This window comes from Nicotiana tomentosiformis, chromosome 1 (genome assembly GCF_000390325.3).
Source record: "Nicotiana tomentosiformis chromosome 1, ASM39032v3, whole genome shotgun sequence".
In the NCBI taxonomy this organism is placed as follows: Eukaryota; Viridiplantae; Streptophyta; class Magnoliopsida; order Solanales; family Solanaceae; genus Nicotiana; species Nicotiana tomentosiformis.
The window spans coordinates 11,497,127-11,512,006 of NC_090812.1; positions in this window are offsets into that span (position 1 = coordinate 11,497,127).

The window sequence follows — 14,880 nt, forward strand, 5'->3', positions numbered from 1 at the left end:
ATTTCTATGAATGAGCAGAACCTGTGCTCTGATACCAGTTGTTGGGAATAAACCCCCTACAAAAATAATATTCACAATAATAAAAGCGGAATAATAACTTAGCACCGAGATACAGTAATTAACAAGAATAAAAGAGTGACAACGACACCAAGATTTTTACGTGGAAAACCCTTTTGAATAAGGAAAAAACCACGACCCTGAGAGGAGCAACTGATATCACTACAGCAAGGAATTTTATACTTTGTAGGTCCGAGTAAAATAATCTAAAAACCACTGCAATACTCAAAAGAAATAACCCTCTTTTGATATTCTCACCTTACTACAATATCGCTTACTCTCTATTTTTCTCACAGACTATTTTTTTATACCTTGTCTGTAAAACCTCACTCTTTCTCTTTGTTGGTGTGTATTACAATGAGAGAAATACACCTATTTATAGTGTTTAGCATTACTTTATTGATGTCATCAATGATCTCATGAGTTTGGCAAGAGTCAAATATTCAATGTGAAACCAAAGAAATATTTGCCATAAAATTTTCCTTACTATTTTTTTAATTGGCTTGACAATTCAAAGCCAAAAGGAAGATATCTTCCTTACACATGGGATGGACCCATCAAAATATAGTATTCACGCATGCTCAACATATCAACACAACTTTTACGGCGAAGCGATTCAAAAGAATGATCGTCTCCTAAGACGCATAAGTTCCAAAAGCTCAATGCTTGTCGGCTCATTGAGCTAAATAAATTATACAATTACTAATTATTGTGTAAAACACCATATAAAAAGGGATAATTATTATTTTTTAATCTAGGACTAAAAATATAAATTTGACAATGTCATAAAAAAAGGGTACACGGTACATATCTTGATTTTCTAGATCTTAAAAAAGATTACATACTTGAAAATTATTTTCCATTTTTCACTAAAAGAAAGAATGACAAATATGTACAAGCACTTTATCATGGGTGTGGGGTGTGGGAGGGGGGAGGGAGGACTGTCACGACCCGAAATTTTTACCTTTGTGACCGTGATGGAGCCTAACATTTTACTTGCTAGGCAAGCCAATGTTAGAATAATTTTAACCATTTTTAACAATTTATCTTAATTAAATAGTAAAGAAACCAACAACCAGAATAATATCTGAATTTAAATGAACAAATCAAAATAATAACGATGTCTAAATACCATCCCAGAACTGGAGTCACAAGTGCACGAGTTTCTAGAATAATACAAACAAGGGTATGAATATAATAAAACTATCTGAAAGAAAGCACACAGCTAAGATAAAGTAGAAGGGGACTTCAGAGCTGCGAATGCCGTGCAACTATACCTCAAGTCTCCTCTGATAGTTGAATCCGAGAAAATCTACAGTACGCCGCTGGGACCAACTCCGGTATCTGCACAAGAAGTGCAGAGTGTAGTATGAGTACAACCGACCCCATGTACTCTATAAGTGCCGAGCCTAACCTCGATGAAGTAGTGACGAGGCTAAGGCATGTCGCTTACATTAACCTGTACGCAGTAATAATAATAATAACATGAATAGAGGTAAGACAAAATCATATCAATAACTGAAGTCAATTCAGCAGTCATAACCAATTATTTCTTTTATCATTCCGTTGCGGCGTGCAATCCGTTCCCAAAATATAATCCTTCAATTAATTTTCGTTGCGGCGTGCAACCCGCTCCAACAATATAAACTTAAAATAAAATCCGTTGCGGCGTGCAACTTGATCCAACAATATAATCTTTTAATTAATTTTCGTTGCGGCGTGCAACCCGCTCCAACGATATAATCTTTTAATTAATTTCTGTTGCGGCGTGCAACCCGCTCTAACAATATAAACTTAAAATAAAATCCGTTGCGGCGTGCAACCCGATCCAACAATATAATTTAACCACACTTAAATGTAAAACTACTCCAATAAATATCACATTTAATAAGAAATTATTAGGTAACAAAACATACAATAATTATGGTTTATTTTAGGAAATAAGTAATGACAAGTAGCAATTAATTGTGAAAATCAGGGAGAGAATATGCAATTTAATATTTAATATGCTAATATCAAGTAGCAATTAAGACACATAAGTCAAATAAGCATGTAGTAATTATAACATGAATTCAAGACATACTATTGGACAAGGAATATGAGAGAAATAATTAATACAATAATTAATTCATGATTTAAAATAATTTATGATTTTTCAGATAAATATGCAAACAATAAATTAGACGACGTATAGACACTCGTCACCTCGCCTATACGTTGTTACACATGAAATTCACGTAACAAATAATTCAAGAGTTCTATTCCCTCAAGTCAAGGTTAACCACGACACTTATCTTGTTTTGCAATTTTAAGTGATCACTCGACCGCGACTTTTCCTTTCGAATTATTATCCAAACCAATCAAACCTAGCAAATTATTTACAAATAATTCAATTTGAGCTTTAGAAATTATTCACAATTCAAAAGAGACTTAATTTAAGTCATTTTTGGAAAAATCAACGTGGGGCCAACTTTTCGGAACCCGACGAAAAATCATGAAATTTGGACACCTGTTCCGATATGAGTTCAACCATAATAAAATTATCGAATTCCGACATCAAATTGTCTTTCAAATCTTCATTTTATATTTTTGGAAGAAATAAACAAAAATTTTAATTTCTTCCATCTAAATCCGAAATAAACGATGAATATAGACATGGATTTATAAAATATAATCAATATAGGATAAGGAACATTTACCCAGTTCGAACTTGTGAAAAATCCCTCTCAAAATCGCCCAAACCAAGCTCTAAATCGTGGAAAATGAAAAATGGGACGAAATCCAATTTCCAGAACTTAAGTTCTGCTGTCTAGGGATTTACTCATCGCGATCGCGAAAATCCCTTCGCGATCACGTAGAACAATTTCTGCACAGATCCAGTTTACTCTTCGCGATCGCGGGAATGGCTTCGCGAATGCGAAGCACAAATTTTACAGGCTGCAAATTTGCACTACGCGAACGCAACATCCCATATGCGAGCGAAGCATAACCTTTTAGACCTTCGTTATCGCGGACTGCTTCATGCGATCGCGAAGCACAAATTTGAGTGCCCCAGCTTCTGCCTCATTTCCTCTTCGCGGACGCGATCAACTATACGCGTTCACGATGCACTGAGGGCCAACCTTCCGTGATCCCGTGTCTATCTTCGCGAACGCGAAGAGTAAAAATCACGGTTCATAACTATCTTTTCGCAATCGTGGGAATGGCTTCGCGATCGCGAAGCGCAATGCACCAGATGACAGTTGCAGCAGAAAAACCAGAATTTTCCAAAGTTTAAAAGGTCCGTAGGTTATCCAAAACTCACCCGAGCCCTTGGGGCTCCAAACTGTACATGCACACAAGTCCAAACACCTTATACGAACCCGCTCGCGCGATCAAAACACCAAAATAATACCTAAAACTACAAATCGGAGGTCAAACCAAATGAAATTTTCAATGAACTTAATATTTCTTTTTTAACAACCGGACGTTCGAATCACGTCAAATCACTTCCGTTTGGCATCAAATTTGGCAGATATGTCATAAATATAGTAATTTACCTATACTGAGTTCCGGAACCAAAATACGGACCCGATATCAACAAAGTCAAACATTAGTCAAACTTGGAAACTCTTTAGGCTTTCAAACTTCTAATTTTCAATAATTAGTGATAACTCAAGCTAGTGACCTCCAAATTAAATTACGAGCATACGCCCAAGTCCCAAATTACGATATGGACCCACCTGGACCGTCGAAATACTGATCCGGGTTTGTTTACTAAAAATGTTGACCAAAGTCAACTTAAGTGAGTTTTAAAGCACATATTCACATTTTATCAATTTTCACATAAAAGCTTCCCGAAAGATTATATGGACTGTGCACGCAAGTCGAGGAAAACTGAATAGTGCTATTTGAGGTCTCAAAATACAGAAGTGAATGTTTAAAATTAAAGATGACATATTGGATAATCACATTCTCCACCTCTAAAACAAACGTCCGTCCTCGAACGAAATTAGAAAATTACCTGAGCTGGTAAAAAGGTGTGGATATATACTCCGCATGTCCGACTTGGACTCCCAGGTAGCTGCCTCAATCGACTGACCTCTCCATTACACCCGAACTGAAGGATAATTCTTAGACCTCAACCATCGGACCTGCCAGGCTAGAATAGCTACCGACTCCTCTTCATAAGTCAAATCTTTGTCCAATTGGACTAAGCTGAAATCTAATACATAGGACAGATCACCATGATATTTTTCGAGCATGGATACATGGAACACCAGATGAACTGCTAATAAACTAGGTGGTAGTGCAAGCCTGTAGGCTACTTCACCCACCCTTTCAAAAATTTCAAAGGGTCCGATATACCTAGGGCTCAACTTGCCCTTCTTTCCGAATCTCATTACACCTTTCATAGGTGAAACCCGGAGCAATACTCTTTCTCCTGCCATGAATGCAACGTCACGAAATTTACGGTCGGCATAACTCTTTTGCCTAGACTGAGCTGTGCGAAGTCAATCCTTAATAACCTTGACCTTATCTAAGGCATCCTGTACCAAATCGGTACCCAACAACCGAGCCTCTCCCGGATCAAACTAGCCAACTGGAGAACAACATCGCCTTCCATATAATGCTTCATATGGAGCCATCTGAATGCTCGAGTGGTAGCTGTTATTATAGGCAAACTTCACAAGTGGCAAGAGTTGATCCCAAGAACCTCCAAAGTCTATAACACAAGCGCGAATCATATCTTCCAATATATGAATAGTGCGCTCTGACTGTCCGTCTGTTTGTAGATAAAATGCTGTACTTAACTCAACCCGCGTGCCTAACTCATGCTGTATAACCCTCCAGAAGTGCGAGGTGAACTGCGTACCTCTATCTGAAATAATAGACACGGGCATACCGTGAAGGCAGACAATCTCGCGGATATAAATCTCCGCTAACCGCTCTGAAGAATAGGTAACTGCTACTAGAATGAATTGTGATGACTTGGTCAACCTGTCCAAAATGACCCATAATGCGTCAAACTTTCTCTGAGTTCATGGAAGCCCAACAACAAAATCCATAGTGATACGTTCCTACTTCCACTCAGGAATTTCTAACTTCTGAAGAAGACCATCGGGTCTCTGATGCTCGTACTTGACTTGCCGACAATTTAAACACCGAACTACATATGCAACTATATCCTTCTTTATTCTCCTTCACCAATAATGTTGTCGAAAATCTTGATACATTTTGGCGGCACCCGGATGAATAGAATACCGGGAACTGTTGGCCTCTTCAAGAATTAATTCACGAAACCCATCCACATTAGGCACACAAATATGACCCTGCATCCGCAGAACTCCATCATCCCCCACCACAACCTGCTTGGCACCACCATGCCGCACCGTGTCCTTAAGAACAAGAAAATGAGGATCATCATACTATCGCTCCCTGATACGCTCATATAAGGAAGACCGAGCGACTATGCAAGCTAGAATCCGAATGGACTCTGAAAGATCTAACCTCACGAACTGATTGGCCAACGTATGAACATCTGAAGCTAACGTCCTCTCACCATCCGGAATATATGCAAGGCTGCCCATACTCACAACCTTTCTACTCAAAGTGTCAACCACCACATTGGCCTTTCCGAGGTGATAAATATGGTGATATCATAGTCTTTCAATAGCTCTAACCATCTTCTCTGCCTCAAATTGAGATCTTTTTGTTTGAACAGTTACTGTAGACTACGATGATCAGTGAATACCTCACACGAGACACCGTAAAGGTAATGTCTCCAAATCTTTAGCACATGAACAATGGCTACCAATTCTAAGTCATGATCAGGGTAATGTTTCTCATGAACTTTTAACTGCCGCGACACATATGCAATCACTCTTCCATCTTGCATTAATACTGCACCAAGGCCAATGCGAGATGCATCACAATACACCGTATAAGATCCTGATCCTGTGGGTAATACCAACACTGGTGTTGTAGTCAAAGCAGTCTTGAGATTCTGAAAGCTCAACTCACACTTGTCTGACCATCTGAATGGGGAAACCTTCTAGGTCAATTTGGTCAGTGGGGATGATGTGGATGAAAACCCCTCCACAAACCGGTGATAATAACCTGCCAAACCCAGGAAACTATGGATCTCTGTAGCTGAAGCAGGTCTAGGCCAATTCTGAACTGCCTCAATCTTCTTAGGATCCACTTTTATGCCTTATGCCAATACAACATGCCCCAAAAAGGCAACTGAGTCTAACCCAAATTCACATTTCGAAAATTTGGCATATTACAGATTATTCTTCAAAGTCTGAAGCACAATCCGAAGATGCTTCTCATGCTCCTCTCGACTGCTGGATTAAATCAAGATATCATCAATGAATACCACCACAAACTAATTTTAATACCCGGTTCATCAAATCCATAAGTGCTGGTAGGGCATTTGTTAGCCCAAATGGCATCACTAGGAGTTCGTAATGCCCATACCGAGTCCGAAAAGCTGTCTTAGGGACATCGGATGTCCTAATCTTCAACTGATGGTATTCAGACCTCAAATTGATCTTTGAAAAACCCTTGGCACCCTGAAGCTGATCGAATAAGTCATCAATTCTTGGCAATGGATACTTGTTTTTGATAGTAGCCTTGTTCAACTGCCGATAATCTATACACATCCACATTGAACCATCTTTCTTCTTTACAAATAACACTGGTGCACCCCAGGGCGAGATGCTAGGTCTAATGAACCCCTGATCAAGCAAGTATTGTAACTGCTCCTTCAATTCCTTTAGCTCCGGTGGGTCCATACGGTATGGTGGAATAGAAATGGGCTGGGTGCCCGGAGCCAAATCAATATAGAAGTCGATATCTATGTCGGGTGGCATCCCCGACAAATCTGCAGGAAATACATCTGGAAACTCACGGACAACTGGGACTGAATCCATTGAAGGAACATCCGCACTAGAATCGCGAATATGAGCCAAATAAGCTAGACACCCCTTCTCGACCATACGCCAAGCTTTCACGTAAGGAATAACCTTGCTGGTGAAATGTCCAAGAGTCCCTTTCCACTCTATTCGAGGTAACCCCTGCATGGCTAAGGTCACCGTTTTGGCATGACAGTCTAATATAGCATGATATTGTGACAGTCAATTCATACTCAAGATGACATCAAAATCTACCATATCAAGAAGTACAAGATCCACGCTAGTCTCAAGACTCCCAATTGTAACCACACATGAACGATAGACATGCTCTACAATGATAAAATCCCCCACCGGTATGGACACGTGCACAAAAGCACTCAAAGAATCACGAGGCACAACCAAATATGAAGCTAAGTAAGAGGACACATAAGAATAAGTAGATCCTGGATCAAATAGAACTGAAGCATCTCTATGGCAAATTGGAACAATACCTATGATCACGGCATCGGATGACTCGGCCTCAGGCCTAGCTGGAAAAGTATAAAATCGGGGCTAGGCCCTATCACTCTGAATTGCATTCCTGGGACGACCTCTAACTGGCTGGCCTCTACCTTTAACGGCCTGAACTCTACCTCTAGTTGTCTGACCCCTGCCTTTAACTGGCTGGGCAGGAGGTGGAGCAACCAGTACCGGTATGATGGCATGGGAATCCCTGAGATATGTTGCTCGACAACCTAGGGAAATATCTCCTGATGTGACCAATGTTCCTACACTCATAACACCCATCCTGCTGCTGTGGCTGCTGAAGCTGAAGCTGACCCGAACGAGTCGGATAAACACTGTAGTGACTTTGGAGCGGCGATGCACTGATAGGAGCTGAATGTGCACTAAATGCTGGCTGCCCAGAGTAAGGCATAATAGGACCGTGACTCCCTGAAGCACCATGAGATGCCTAAAGTGCTGAAAACAATGTCTGGGATGATGACCCCTACCATAAGTACCCTTGCCTCCAGATGAGGCGTCTCTGAAATTACCGGAATGACGGGGCATCTTATCTGACACTAGCCCTCTCTCCTGAGCATGAACTAACTCGATTCGCCTAGCAATATTCACAGCTGTCTGGAAGGAAATATCACTCCCTGTCTCCTTGGCCATCTGAAGCCTGATAGTATAAGTGAGTCCATCAATGAATCTCCTCGCTCTCTACTTTTCAGTAGGAAGCAAGACGATGGCATGACAGGCTAAGTCCACAAATCGGGTCTCATACTAGGTAATAGTCATACTACCATGCTGGAGACGCTCAAACTACCTGCGGTATTCCTCTATCAGTGTAATAGGAATAAACTTCTCCAAAAATAACGGTGAGAACTGCTCCCAGGTAATTGCAGGCGAATTCGCTGGTCTAGCAAGTACATAATCTCTCCACCACCTCTTGTGGAACCAGTCATCTGAAACACAACAAAATTGACCCCGTTGCTTTCAACTATTCCCATGTTCCGTAGCACCTCATGGTTGCGGTCAAGATAATCCTGTGGGTCCTCAGAAGGTGTAACACTGAAGTGAACTGGAAAGAGCTTAGTAAACTTGTCCAATCTTAATAAGGCCTCAGAAGACATGGCAGGCCTATCATCGGCCTGTGTTGCAACAACTGGCTGAACTACCCCAACTGGCAGGACTGCTGGAGCCTAATACTGGGGAGCTATCTACTCTGGAGCGGGAGTAGTGGGAGTTTGTGCTCCTCCCCCAGCCTGTGAGACGACTGGTGCCACTGGAAATGTACCATTCTGGGCCACACCCTCCATTAGGCTCACCAAATAGACTAGAGCGTCCTGAAGTACTGGAGTAGCTATGAATCCTTCCGGGACCTGAACTGGTCCAACTGGTACAGTCTGAGCTGGAACCTCCGCTCCCAAATCACCTGAGGTTCTACAAAAGGTGCTACGGCTCGAGCTCTAGACTGAGCTCTATCTCTATCTCTACCTAGGCCTCGGCCTCTACCCCTGGTCATAGTTGCCATCGGGGGCTCTGGCCCCTGTCCGTAGGTAGATGTATTACGCGTTCTCGCCATCTGCGAGAGAATAAGAATAGAATGGTTCAATCATAGATGATAAAATAAAATCGCACAATAGAATAAGAAAGAAGTTATATTGTTCCTAAACTTCATAGCCTCTGGAAGATAAGTACAGATGTCTCTGTACCGATCCTTCAGACTCTACTAAGCTTGCTCGTGACTTGTGAGACCTAAGTAAGCTAGTGTTCTGATACTAACTTGTCACGACCCGAAATTCTCACCTACGGGACCATGATGGCGCCTAACATTTCACTTGCTAGGCAAGCCAACGTTAGAATAATTTTAACCATTTTTAACAATTCATCTTAATTAAATAGTAAAGAATCCAACAACCGGAATAATATATGAATTCAAATGAACAAACCAGAATAATAACGATGTCTAAATACCATCCCAAAACTGGAGTCACAAGTGCACGAGCTTCTTGAATAATACAAACAAGGGTCTGAATAAAAAAAAGGTTGTATGAAAGAAAGCACAACTAAGATAAAGCAGAAGGGGACTTCAGAGCCGCGAACGCCGTGCAACTATACCTCAAGTCTCCTCTGATAGTTGAATCCGAGCAAATCTAAAGTACGCCGCTGGGAGTCTGGGACCAACTCCTGTATCTGCACAAGAAGTGCAGAGTGTAGTATGAGTATAACCGACCCCATGTACTCTGTAAGTGCCGAGCCTAACCTCGACGAAGTAGTGACGAGGCTAAGGCAGGTCACATACATTAACCTGTATGCAATAATAATAATAATAATAATAATAATAGGAATAGAGGTAAGACAAAAATCATATCAATAACTGAAGTCAATTCAGCAGTCATAGCCAATTATTTCTTTAATCATTTCGTTGCGGCTTGCAACCCGTTCCCACAATATAATCATTCAATTAATTTCCGTTGCGGCTTGCAACCCGCTCCAACAATATAAACTTAAAATAAAATCCGTTGCGGCGTGCAACCCGATCCAACAATATAATCTTTCAATTAATTTCTGTTACGGCGTGCAACCCGCTCCAACAATATAATCTTTCAATTAATTTCCGTTGCAGCATGCAACCCGCTCTAACAATATAAACTTAAAATAAAATCCGTTGCAGCGTGCAACCCAATCCAACAATATAATTTAACCACACTTAAATGTAAAATTGCTCCAATAAATAACACATTTATAAGAAATTATTACGTAACAAAACATACAATAATTATGGTTTATCTTAGGAAACAAGTAATGACAAGTAGCAATTAATATTGGAAATCAGGGAGAGAATAGACAATTTAATATTTAATATTCTATATGTCAAGTAGCAATTAAGACGCATAAGTCAAATAAGCAAGTAGCAATAATAACATGAATTCAAGACATAATATTGGACAAGGAATATGAGAGAAATAATTAATGCAATAATTAATTCATGATTTAAAATAATTTATGATTTTCAGATAAATATGCAAACAATCAATTTGAGGACGTATAGGCACTCGTCACCTCGCCTATACGTCGTTACACATGAAATTCACGTAACAAATAATTCAAGGGTTCTATTCCCTCAAGTCATGGGTAACCACGACACTTACCTTGTTTTGCAATTTCAAGTGATCACTCGACCACGGCTTTTCCTTTCGAATGATTCTCCAAACCAATCAAACCTAGCAAATTATTTACCAACAATTCAATTTGAGCTTTAAAAATTATTCCCATTTCAAAAGAGACATAACTTAAGTCATATTCGGAAAAGTCAACCAAAAGTCAACGTGGGGCCCACTTTTTGGAACCCAATAAAAAATCATGAAATCCGAACACCCGTTCCGATACGAGTTCAACCATACTAAAATTATCGAATTCCGACATCAGATTGCCTTTCAAATCTTTATTTTACATTTTTGGAATAATTTACAAAAATTCTAATTTCTTCCATCTAAATCCGAAATAAAAATATAGACATGGATTTTTAAAATATAATCAATATAGGATAAGGAACAGTTACCCAGTTCGAACTTGTGAAAAACCCCTCTGAAAATCGCCCAAAATGAGCTCTAAATCGTGGAAAATGAAAAATAGGACGAAATCCCATTTCCAGAACTTAAGTTCTGCTGCCCAGGGATTTTCTCATCGCGATAGCAGAAATCCCTTCGCGATCGCGTAGAACAATTTTTCCCAGGTCCAGTTTACTCTTCACGATCGCGGGAATGGTTTCACGATAGCGAAGCACAAATTGCACAGGCTCCCAATTTGCACTACGCGAATGCGACATCCCATATGCGTACGCGAAGCATAACTTTTTAGACCTTCGCTATCGCGGACTGCTTCATGCGATCGCAAAGCACAAATTTGAGTGCCTCGGCTTCTTCCTCATTTCCTCTTCACGGACGCGATCAACTATACGCGTTCGCGATGCACTGGGGGCCAAACTTCCGCGATCGCGTGTCAATCTTCACGAACGCGAAGAGTAAAAATCACGACTCGCAATTATCTCTTCGCGATCGCGGGAATGGCTTCGCGATCGCGAAGCACAATGCACCAGATGACAGTTGCAACAGAAAAACCAGATTTTTCCAAAGTTCAAAAGGTCCGTCGGCTATCCAAAACTCACCCGAGCCCTCGGGGCTCCAAATTGTACATGCACACAAGTCCAAAAATCTCATACAACTCGTTCGCGCGATCAAAACACCAAAATAATACCTAGAATTATGAATCGGACGTCAAACCAAATGAAATTTTCAATGAACTTAAGAATTTATATTTTAACAACCGGACGTCCGAATCACGTCAAATCACTTCCGTTTGGTACCAAATTTGGCAGACAAGTCATAAATATAGTAATGGACCTATACTGAGTTCAGGAACCAAAATATAGACCCGGTATCAACAAAGTCAAACATTAGTCAAACTTGGAATCTCTTTAGGCTTTCAAACTCCTAATTTTCAATAATTGGCGATAACTCAAGGTAGGGACCTCCAAATTAAATTTCGAGCATACGCCCAAGTCCCAAATCAAGATACGGACCCACCGGGACTGTCAAAACACTGATCTGGGTCCGTTGACTAAAAATATTGACCAAAGTCAACTTAAGTGAGTTTTAAAGTACAAATTCACATTTTATCAATTTAGCTTCCCGAAAAATTATACGAACTGCGCACACAAGTTGAGGAAAGCTGAATAGTGCTATTTGAGGTCTCAGAACACAGAAGTGAATGCTTAAAATTAAAGATAACATATTGGGTCATCACAAGGACGTACAAGCATCATAAGTAGTTATTGAGCATGGCAACTTCAAGAGTAAGGTTATGAGGTACATGATTGTTATCTTGTCTTTCTTCTTTCTCCATTAACCAAGTAATACCAAAATCATCATCTACACCAATAGAGAATTAGTATCACTCATTATATAGAGTCTAAGTCGGCAGGGCGGAGCTAGAGACGAAGGTACAAATTCAGCCGAACTCATTAACCTTGGTCTAGACATTATATTTGCCTTAAGGAATTCATTTAATATATACAAATTATTAATTTAGAACCCAGTAATTTAAAAGGGTTCGAATCTTAAACCCATAAATTTTAAATTCCGACTCTGCCTTTGTAAGCACGAGATGTATATTCATTTGGTTTTTTATTTATTTGGTTCGAGTTATTTATTTTTGTTCATATATAAAAAAGAACTCTTTCATCAAATCATAATGACTTAGATTCGCCTAAGAGCCTGTTTGGACAAGTTTAATGAAGCCAAAAGTACTTTTTTGGTAAAAGAATACGATTAGAAAAATTTAAGGTGTTTGGCCAAAATGAAGAAAGTACTTTTGAGCAGCAGCAGAAGCAGTTTTTCTGCTTTTGGGGAGAAGCTACAAATTCTAGCTTCTTCCAAGAAGCAGAAGCAGAAGCAGAAGCGAAAAATTAATTTGTTCAAGATAATAATAACCTTACAATAAATTTATATTTTCCAAATTATCCCTCAATAAATTAATATTTTACTTTGTTTTTTTTTCTACTATACATTTCCTCTCTTTTTTATTTTAATTATATTTTTATTCTCTTTCTCCTATTCCTACGAGTATATTTTAAATCTATATTGAATGATATATTTTGATATATTTAAATTATCATGTAAACAATAAGTAATACCAAACACTCAATGTTATTGCTTTGGAATAGCTGTATTTTATATTGATTGATATTCTTAATTTACGTTTTATTGTAACACTCCGTAAATTTGGACTAGGTGTGGATGCGTTAAATGAACATTAATTTGATAATTTAGACATGTGAAGTCTTATTGAGATGATTATGTTTGGAAATAGTCGTTTTGCAATCAAGACGGAGAGTGAGGTGTATAAGATCCGATAAAATCGACTTAGTTCATGGAAGATCTTTCTTTAATCCTGATTTCATGAAATTATGTTAAGAATTTGAGCAAACGCAAAACATGAAAGTTGTATCCCTTTGAAATATCTTTCCAATGATATATTGTGGAGCCCGAACAGATCTCTTTGTAAAACGTTATGCATGTTTTACTGAACAATGCACAATACGCACTCCCAGATGCGCGCCCAGTTGTCCCGTGCGCGGAAGCGCACTTGTGGCAGTGCTACTGCCCTTGCTGTGCATTCAGGTGTGTGGTTGGGCCTTCAACTGCATGGAAGCGCACCCAGGAAGTCATTTTAAAAGCCCTACCTCAATCCCACACCCCAAAACACGAAACTTGCTCTAGAAAGAGAAGCTCTCAAGAACCTAACTTCTTCCAAGGTTCCTCCATCATCCAAGGTAGGTTCTAATGATATATAAGTTAATTTTAATTCTCCAACACCTTATTAACATGGGTAAACCCTCCAAATCATTAGATGTTCGATTGGGACATCATTGTTAATAGAGGAAACCCTAGAACTCAAATTCAAGAGGTTTGAACGTCAAAAAGGTAATATATTCACCCTCTAATTGATTATAGCATTAGATTAATGATTTTAGACTCTAAGTTCATGATATATGAGTTGATGGGTTTGATAAAAAAGCATGAACGATTATAGGTTTGAGTGTTTGATTATTGAGAATTGATTAAGGGTGTTGTTTATCTTATGGGTGATGAAGAATGATATTGATTATAATAATTTGAGATTTTAGAATTATCTAGGAGCAAGAGAATGAGTTGTTGGGTGTAGAAATATCATTAATAAGGGCTATGAATCTGTATGCCTATCAAGTGTTTGATAAAATGCCCAAGTGACCATAATATGAGTATTATTGCTAATATGGAATCCCTTTGACTTGTATTGCTATATATTAAAGTTGAAAGGGTTGGCGAATGTTGTATTATGCTCAAGAGCAGGAAGTTAAGGTATGTGAGGCCAACTCTCCATGTTTGGGAATATTAATGATTCTCTCTACACTACGTTTCTTTTACAACATTACTAATTGCCTCAGAAATATAGTTAAGCTTAGTTCCTTGAATAGTTGCAAAACTTCTATTCTCTAGCTTCGTAATTCGTTCATGACTTTCATTTCAAACAATGTGAGCTCAATGCAAAATCAATATAGACTTGTGTTTGATGCCCATGGGTCTCAGTCTAGATTACTCAGCATGTCATAAACAGTTGAAACATCAGTTCATGAATACATGTCTCAATCTAGTTCTATTCAGCATTCCAGTATCATGTAACTCAGTATGGTTCAGTATTAAGTATCATGTAGTGCAATATGATTCTCAGTTCCTGATTTTAAATCCCTGAATGTTGAACATCTGTATTTAGGCATGATGTCGTAGCTTATGCTGCATCTTTGGGCCTGAGACCGCAATTTTACTTTATGCATCTTTGGGCCTAAGGCCTCAGTTATGTATACGTATACTTGGGCCCGAGACCGCAACTTGTGCAC